Below are 9,247 nucleotides of genomic sequence, written 5' to 3' on the forward strand. Positions count from 1 at the left end.
GTATGACCAACGGAATGCAATTAGAAGTCTAAAGAATGTCAAAGAGCAGTACAAGTTATGTTCCAAATTCTCAGTCGTAACTTCCAATACATTTTTCACATAGAAAAAATTGGAATTTAGTCAAGGCTATTTCGGAGAATTGTAGCCCTTTGCGTTAGCTTTTTAACGTAAGTTGAATCACCTCAATCAGACATCGAGAGAGAAAGTTATGGTGAAAACATTTATAACTGGTCAGCTGTCACTCGATTCTCGTTGGCTTTTTGCCTGAGCAAAAAAACAGAATGGTTCTAGCTCGATTCTCACTGAATCCTCGCTCGAGCCACATACTTATACTAAAAAATCGCTAGTTCGCATTTTTAAGAGTTTTACTCGACCCATACTACTAAAACACATTCAAATATAAATACCCAAGCCCTAGCACGAATTTTTGGGTGGTTGTTCATTGTGTCTCTCTTAGAAAATATATTCTTATAATCTTTTTGAAGATCCAAGAGCATGTTTAAGCATTGATTCATTTTATTTATTCTTGAGATTCAACAACCACATATTGGGGAAAACATTAAAGGTCCGATAGTCCAAAACACATGTCTTCCTTAATCTTTTGATGAAGGGACTCTCTCATTGGAGGATTGAGAGATGTGGATTAAAACGCAGTTACAAGTACAAGAACAGGCGGTTTAGCAGGATGTCTAGTAGGAGGCTAGAAGAATCTACGGTAATAGGAGGCTACAGGAGGTAGATAGGGAATTCTAGTGCTAGAGATGTCTATAACAATAGATCATAAGGCTATGGCAGCAGGTCTTAATGGGTACAAGGATAAGCTTGTAATTGTATTATCTAAATTGTCTATAGTGGATGTAACTCGCTTGGTCCTGAAGTTTTACCCACGTTGGGATTTCTTCGTCCTCATATCTTGTGTTATTTATTGGCTTCTACAATATTATAACGGCGGCATTCAAACATAGGATAATTGAATTGTTTTTTTTAACCACCTAGACATCCAATTAAAGTGACTTGTTGCTTTAACTAGTTTATTCTGTATGTAAGGTCGAATAATTTGTAATCTGAAATGTAAACTCGGTAAATCCTAAAAATTGTAGTGGTATTAGACTATTCTAGATTCTTTCAACCCTAATTGCTCTCGTTCGAGGCAACAAACCCTTTCCTCTCTCGCTCTCTTCCTCAGGAAATGACCGCGGTCACAATTTCTTGGCAACGTAAATCAGCTGATGTTGCCCACATTGTCACATCTGCCACCATGGAAGGAGTCACTTCAGACAATCAATTGCTTGACTTAGATTTTATAGTGATTCTACCAGCACTTCTTTGCGTGCTGATCAGCACTTTGGGCCTTGTCTTAAATTTTGTAGTAATATTATGGGCGCATCCGCTCTCCATCATCGTCTGTCTCTCCCCCACTGGCTCTGCCCTACGTGCCACTGGCACCTGTACGCTCTGAGCCCTTTCTTCTCTCTCTCTCTCAGTATATTTTTACAGATTGATTGGTGATTTACAGATTTAGTATAAATTGTGATTTATGAATTTTGATGAATGAATAATGAAATTAATGATGAATTTTCAAGGAGTTGTTGGGAATTCTATGAATTTGAATGGGAATGGATTTTATGAAACCATGGGTTTGTGTTGGTTTTGACTCCCAAGCCTTTGGCTTTTAGTGGAGTGATGGGTGAGGAGAGGTTCATTGATGAGAAATGGAGGAAACAGCAGATGTTGGAATTGGAGATTTTTTCAAATAGGTTGGAGTTGGTGCATGATCAGATTAAAAGCAAGCACGGTTGGCGGAGAGCTCAAGTCCACGGTTTTTTCCAGTTTTTTTTTTTTTTTTGTTCATTTCATTATGCTTGTTTTCTTGGTCATTATGTATGCTTCCACCGAGAAAGTGGCCAAGTGTATGAAGCCTTCTATTGCTGGATTCCTTATACAGAAGGTTAGCGGATACTTTAGACTTGGTTAAGTTATGTATTCTGTGTCTGGTCGAAAGATTGCTCATTTGAATATTTTGTCATGCATGAGTCAACATTTTGAAATGTAAAGTACCATTTTTTTCATAGACTTTGGAATTATAAGACTTGCAGGTGTTATTAAAATATTTAACTCGATGGTTGGCACTTATTGCGTCACTGCATATTTCTTTATAGCATTATGGTTGTTGGACATTTATTGATGCTAACATTTTATTTTTCTTGAATTGCATGCAAAAAATAAAAATAAAAATAATAAATAAATAAATAAATCCATTTACTACAATTGTTTGTGGCTCAAAGGGATCCGTCAAAATTGGCATGATTGTGTCATTGTTAGAGAAGGTTGACATACTCATTCTTGATGGAGGAATGATCTTTACTTTCTATAAAGCCTAATGCCATGCCTTGGGATCTTCATTTGTGGAAAATGACACGCTTAGTCTTTGAAACATCATTTATGGAGAAGGCCAAGTCTAAGGGGATCCCTCTTTCTACCTACTGATGTTGTTGCTGACAAATTTGTTGCTAATAAAGATAGCAAGGTTGGTTTTCCACTCAATGGCATTTTGATAATGTTTTTGAGCTCTAGATGAGCCTTGTAACTGATTTGGTATGTGCTTTTTGTAGCATAAATTTGACTTGCTAATATTCTGAAATAACTCACTACCTAGCTAATGCAATAAATTGCTTACTTTGGTACTACATAATTATATGGAGAAAGATGGGAATGATTGCAGCTTCCAACAAGATGATTCTGTAGAGTAGCTACTGAAGTGTTACTCAACATTTTCACAAGTTGTTCCAACACCTGCAATTCCTAATGGCTGGATGGGTTTAGTATTGGACTTCAAACTATCAAGTCATTTGAAAAAAGCTCTAGATACTATGAAATTAGTCATTTGGATGGACCCATGGGTACACTACCCAAAAAAAAAAAAAAAGAGGCTTTTTGCAACGTTCAAAAAACATTGCTAATGACTTTTCGCAACGTTCAGCCACATGTTGCTAATCTGTATGTTATCGTAGAATAGAATGATATGACAACATTTTTTAAATGTTGCAAAAAATCCTTTCGCTATGTTTTTCATTTTTCGAGCGTTGCAAAAATCCTTTCACAACATTTTTTGAATGTTGCAAAAAACCCCAACATTTTTTGAATGTTGCAAAAAAAAAATAATAATAATAATAAATAAATAAATAAATAAAAAATAATTTGCAACATTTTTTGGGCATTGCAAAAAACCATTTCGCAATATTTTTTGACCATTGCCGTAGTTTTTTTATTTTTTATAACAATTTATGTAAATTGACTATCAAAATTGAAAATGACTCCTTCTGAACAAATTTTGGAATTGCATAAAAATTGATAATTTCATTACAAATTTTTGAATCCATACACTTGAACATTGGAATGTGATACAACACCACCTAAATACAAAGGAGCTTCAAAGTGAAACAAAACTAGGAATAAAATTTTGATACAGCTTAGGCATGAAGAGCTTATTGCCACACTTGCAATACCAGCTTCCGGATAATAATGTAACGGCATACTCAATCATATTGTCCTTCATGCACTCTTCGATTTGCTAGCCACACAATTCACGACGGCCAACAAAGCTGCAAGAGAAGCATTGAATCAATATAAAAAAAAAAAAAAAAGTTCTTGTGTTTGAATTTCAATCAAATCATATATTATTTACGTTTTCTGCAATTTTATGGTCAAATGTCAGATCTAATCTCTTTTCATATTTATTGGCGAGATGTAAGAGAGTGCTCGATTTACATTAGCGGACACGTAAAGCAAGGTTGGCATAGAACCACTGAGTTGGTGATTTACAACATCATTAAGAACTCACTACATCAATTTTCCGATCCTAAACCACATCTATGAGTTAGAAAAGGTATTAGTAAGATATCATTGATACATTAAAATCATATAGAGCAAACAAAGACTACATTACCTGGAAAGTGGCTCCATTGTGGACAATGTCCCGGACAGAAAGCGGCTTCATATCAGTAACTAGCAGCTTAAGCATCTCCTTTTGATTTTGAGAACACATGAGTTCTGATTCCACCTACTAGTGCTTTTTCTTGGTAAGCTTTCTCTGCAGCAGTTACTACTCATTTGATGTCAATTCTTCCTTTCTTTTTTATGTGAGAACCCTAACAGGAATAAGAACTCAAACTAATACACTTGCTGAACCAAACATGTTCTCTCCATCCATCAAATACACATAATGAAAAAGAAAACGCTAAGGAACCATGGAAATCAGCAAGACGATAACTTAGTGAAAATACATAATCCAACAACTTAAGGGTCACTGAAATTATATTTAACAATTCTTGTAAAATCTGCTATTGAATCAGCAAGATAAGCTATTTAAAGAAGTTCAATTCTTATTTTAGTATCACCCCCTCAAAATTCAGACACGAAATCAACCAATTTTGTAAAACAAAATATATCTCAAAAAGTAAAAAAAAATTGTTACGCCAAGGCTGCACGGACTAGCTTCAGCATATCCAAGCTCTGCCAATTGCTAATAAGGATCTAAAAAAACGCTAAAAAATTGGAAATGACAAGATCAACTAGAAAATTGAACAGCTTTAAAGCAACAACTAGAATATAGGGCAAATCAGGCAGCCATAATCAGGATACTGCTTTAAAGCAACATCAAAAACATAATTAGGATACTGCCATATAAATCACAAATCATGCCCATCTAATTACTAAAGCAACAACCAGAATATAGGGCAAATCAACAGAACAAAAAATAAGTAAGGAAAAATGAGTGTCAGGTTCGGGGAATCGATTCAGGGCTAAGGGCTTCACCTTCTTCTTCAGTTCTTCTACTGCAGCCGAAGAATCACCGACATCAGGAGGTTAGGAACGCATCTACTTTTGCTGCTACCGTAACCGTTGACGCTCAAATCGAACAAACAGGACCAGATGGAGAGCAGGTGAGGCGAGTAGCAATGGAAAATGAGAAGTCTGGCTCTGGAAGGAGGAGGTGGTGACAGCGGAGCTGAAATTGGAAGGAGTAGGCAGCGGTGGGGGTGGAGAAAGTAGTGATGGAATGGGATTGAATTTGAATGGATGGAATGGATAGAAGTTGTTCACATGAATGGGAATTATGGTATTGGGCTAAGCAACGGGCTTCACTTTTTGGCTGGGCCTTGGCATTTGTATTGTTTAAAAAAAAAAAAGTTGGGCCTTTTGCATCATTTATCAAACGTTGCCAAAGATAAATATTTTGCTACATTTGATAAACGTACTAAAAGATTTATCTTTCGCAACGTTTGATAAATGCTGCTAAAGGTTTCTATTTTTTCAGTGTTTGATAAACATTGCAAAAAAAGACCTTTTTGCAACGTTTGTCTTTTGCAACATTTGATAAACATTACAAAAAATAAAAAAATTGCAATGCTAAATAAGCGTTGTAAAAAAGCAACATTAGCAACAGTCAATTAAAAAAATGTTGCTAAATCTCAATTATTAACACTAGTGGCAACATTCACTTATTATAATGTTGCAATAAATCCTTTTAGCAACATTTAATTAATGAATGTTGGCTTTTGCATGTTGCAAAAAGGCATTTTTATCATAGTGCTATTTTTGAATTTGACAAGCTTTCCACAGGAACACAAGTATAATAAATAATAAGGTAGCTCATAACTGTAGATAAATTCTATTTTTTGTCATGTTTTACCTGGATTTTTGAAATCAAGTGCATGAATTGTTTATTCTTTTCCGTGCTATAGCTAAGAAAATTGGCAGAGCTTAGTGACAAGGGAGTGATATCAATCATTGGAGACAGTGATTTTGTTTCTACCATTGACAAGTTTGGGTTGGCGGATAAGATGAGCCATATCTCTACTGGAGATGATACGAGCTTGGAACTTCTTGATAGCAAACCCTTACCTGGGGTTCTTGCCCTTAATGATGCTTAAGTAGTGCTTTTCTTTGTCATGACTGGTTTTCAGCCAGACTAGCTGAATAAGCTAGACCTATGGGATGATGCTGTACATGCAAGGAAGATAAGCCATGAACATGGTTCACTTATGGTAAAAATGAAAGAGGTTAATGCATTTGAGCAAGAACTACTTTAGCATATTGATATGATAACACTTGCACATGAAGAGAATGATGCAGAATTGGAATCAGTGAGTCCTCAACTATTCTCTTTCTAGGCATGCAAGCTTCTTTTCTGTTTATAGAGTTTCATAATGCTTTTATTTTTCTCAGGAAACTACTCATTTATATTATTTCGTTATTCTTTCCAAACTTCAACCGGTTTCAATAATGCCTTAACATTTTATTTTTTTTTACATAAAATTGGGTCATAAATCTTGATTTCCTCTATCCAAGTCTCTTGGAAAACTTAGTTGGATCATTGTGATGTATTTGATCCTAAATTACTGCTGAGTTAAATGACTTTAGTTTGTTACTTTGAAAAATGTGATTTGCTTGTGTGTGTGTACAGAAATGATTTTTTAAACATGGCACATTATTAATTGGTAAATAAGTTAATGGTAGGTCCCATGAATTTAATGGTTCATCAATTAATTGGTGTGCCATGTTATCGGTGCTTAGGATATCATTAACAATAGATTTATTCATATAATAATTTAACTACAAGAAAATAGAAATACAAAAGTTGGTCTTTGGAGAGTCACATGGAATGCTTTTCTTTAATATTTTATGTAATCTATATTCAAAATTCATTTTGGAGGTGTTCAAATTTGGGGATGATGTAAATATTGAAAAGATGATTCTTTCCTCATGAGTGGCATGCTAGATTAAATTATTATTCTTCTTATTAAACGGAATCTCTAAAGGCTTCATTTACACAAGGAGAAAAAAATATCAATGCAAAAGAGCTTGAAGCTTTGGAAGTCGGGGAGCATGACTTGTTCTTGCTTCATAGAGGTAAATTTTATTAATGGGCATCATTTAGGTGCATTTAAATATCAATAGGTATTTGCTACTGAATTTTGTTTTTTTAAAAATGTGTAATTCTTTTACTATTTCTTGGTGGACTCGATAACTTTGTTTTAGTAGTATTATTATCGATATATAATTGCACTTGTTGAATCAATTTGGTGAAATCGATCTTTTTTTTTTTTTTTTTTTATACTAATTATAGGTTCACGAGCTTCAAAAGTCATGCAAATGTATAAGAAGTGTGCTGAACTTTGAGGCTTTATGATTACCATTGTGGATGAAATGCCTGGCGAGATAGTAGGAATCAAGATTCATGCTTTTATCACCTTTTATGTTTATAATGTTTAATGGAGTCTGTGTGCAATATTGTTTCCTGGATAGCAACTTTTAGTCAAACATAAAAATTTGAAAATATGGCAATCGTAAAGACTACTAATCAAAGAAATTTGATGGCTCTTGGAATTATGGACTGAAAAAGTCCAGTAATAGATTTTACAATTATTTTACCAGTGGAAATATAAATAATTTTTTTTCCTTTTGTTTAAATTTGTAAAATGGATATCTAATATCTTAATGTACAATTTTCTCATAATTAATGTGAAGTTGATTTTAAGTTTCTTCTCTATGTAATAACCCTCGTGAGCGAAAATTTTCGAAACTCTTTAAGTGGAGATTACAAATCTTGTCAATTACTAAATAAATATCAATAATATAAATTTATGCATGTTCTTCTTGACCCATCTGGATCTTATATACATCAATTGTATTTATTTAAAATAATGTAAGATTAATGAATCTACGAAAATATAACTTACTTTACCAGATGGAATTGAAGAGTTCTGTAAATTGGTTTTTAAGTTCAATTGTGTTGAAATATCAAATTTGAAGTCGGATTATGTTGGATCTCTGATTATGAATTAAAATTTAAGCCAATGAATTAAAAAATAAAATTAAGGACAACTTGCAAAAATATATCTAAAATTAGGGATTTTTGAAAAATAATATGAAAGTATTTTGGAAGTAAAAAAAAAAATGTGTAAAATTAAGTGTCACTTTGAAAAAAAAAAAATATTGGTGGCACGATGTCACCTTTTATGTTAAGTATCACTTTTATATTAAAAAATAATAATATACAATACCATTTTTATTAAAAAGTAATGTCTCTTATTCAAAAAGTGACATAAATTTGGCGCAATGGGACATTTTTAAGTTTATTGTCACTTTTTTTTTTATTAGAAAAGTGATGTTTATTTTTTTTTAAAAAAAAGTGACTAAAAAAATGGGATAGGCTAAAAAACTGACATAAATTCAAAAAAGATGACAAAAACTAAAAAAGTAACATAAATTTAAAAAAGTGAAAAAAAATGATAGAAATAAATAAATACGTAACATAACCATCGTCCCTCCTCTTTCTCCGTGCAATGTCAAGCATCTTTAAGTCACTCCACCGACAAAATACCAATCAAAACGTCAAGCATCTTTAACTCAATTCATCGCCACCGTCATCTAGCAACTCAACCAACCAATTGACCTCTACGTAATGAAGATCACACAAGAGAACAAGTTGAGTATTTTTATCTTTTATTTATTTATTTATTTTTTTTCTATCTCCATTGCTGAAAGTCTCACTGATTTTGCTTTGTCAACAAATTAATGAATTGTTGTTGCCTTGTTAACAATTTAGTAGATTATTTTTAGATTGTTGTTGTCAAATAGGGGCTTAAATAATAACTTCCATTCTATCATTTGTTTTGTTGAATGAGTTTTTTAATTGCTTTAGTTTCTTTGTGTTCTGTTGCCATTAAAATTGGTGCAAATTGCTCCAAAATTTCATTTTGCTGGTGGCATTCTAACCTCGAGCCCTCTGTTATTCAATCCTCGATCTGTGTAGATATATTTAATTATCATGTTTTATTTGGAGGGGGTTTTGTATCTTTAATTTACATTATCGGGTTTTGTGTAAATTGGTTACAGAAAATGGGAAGAAAATGAATTGCCAAGCTTCAAAGAGTTCAGCTGCGAGGAATTGAAATCTGCTACAAATGGGTTTTCTTTTGAAAACATTGTTCCAAAGCATGGACAGAAGGCTCCCAACGTAGTTTACAAGGGATTTCTTGAAAATTATCACTGGAATTTCTTTTATGTTTATAAATGAATTTTTCTTAAATTTACACGTTCTTATTTTTAACATTAACCAACACTTTAACCTCACTAGTTTATAGACAAGTTATTAAAATGATTCCAAAGCAAAAATTTACCTAGAAGCAAAAATCCAGTTATTCTACCACCTACATAATCGAAATACTTAATGCATGGGTGT

At 33.1% G+C, this 9,247-nt stretch overlaps 1 long non-coding RNA gene across 1 annotated transcript; it reads right to left on the bottom strand.

Annotated features, from left to right (window-relative positions):
- Nucleotides 1-3,321: 3,321 nt before the first annotated feature.
- On the bottom strand, nt 3,322-5,091 carry LOC111392745. The gene is made up of 3 exons (XR_002702320.1): nt 4,816-5,091; nt 3,947-4,148; nt 3,322-3,602 (listed from the first exon to the last, which is right to left on the bottom strand). It is a non-coding gene; the product is annotated as an uncharacterized LOC111392745 (long non-coding RNA).
- Nucleotides 5,092-9,247: the final 4,156 nt, after the last annotated feature.

The sequence above is a fragment of the Olea europaea genome, unplaced genomic scaffold (genome assembly GCF_002742605.1).
Source record: "Olea europaea var. sylvestris unplaced genomic scaffold, O_europaea_v1 scaffold971, whole genome shotgun sequence".
Taxonomy (NCBI): Eukaryota; Viridiplantae; Streptophyta; class Magnoliopsida; order Lamiales; family Oleaceae; genus Olea; species Olea europaea.